The following is a 387-nucleotide window of genomic DNA, read 5'->3' as shown; positions in this document are numbered from 1 at the left end:
TGCAAATTCAAAAAAATTCCGATGCTCACGCAAGATCTATCTAGGAGATGCATAGCAACGAGAGGGGGAGAGTGTGTCTACGTACCCTCGTTGACCAAAAGCGGAAGGGTTAGGTTAACGCGGTTGATGTAGTTGAACGTCTTCACGATCCAACCTATCTAGTACCGAACGTACGGCACCTCCAAGTTCAGCACACGTTCAGCTCGAGACGTCCCTCAAACTCTTGATCTAGCAGAGGGTCGAGGGAGAGTTTCGTCAGCACGATGGCGTGATGACGGTGTTGGTGATGTGATCCGCGCAGGGCTTCGCCTAAGCACTATGACGCTATGACCGGAGGTGTAAACTGTGGAGGGGGACACCGCACACGTCTAAGAGAATAATTGTTGT

Source organism: Triticum dicoccoides, chromosome 5B (genome assembly GCF_002162155.2).
Source record: "Triticum dicoccoides isolate Atlit2015 ecotype Zavitan chromosome 5B, WEW_v2.0, whole genome shotgun sequence".
NCBI lineage: Eukaryota > Viridiplantae > Streptophyta > Magnoliopsida > Poales > Poaceae > Triticum > Triticum dicoccoides.
This window is presented reverse-complemented; position numbering follows the sequence as displayed.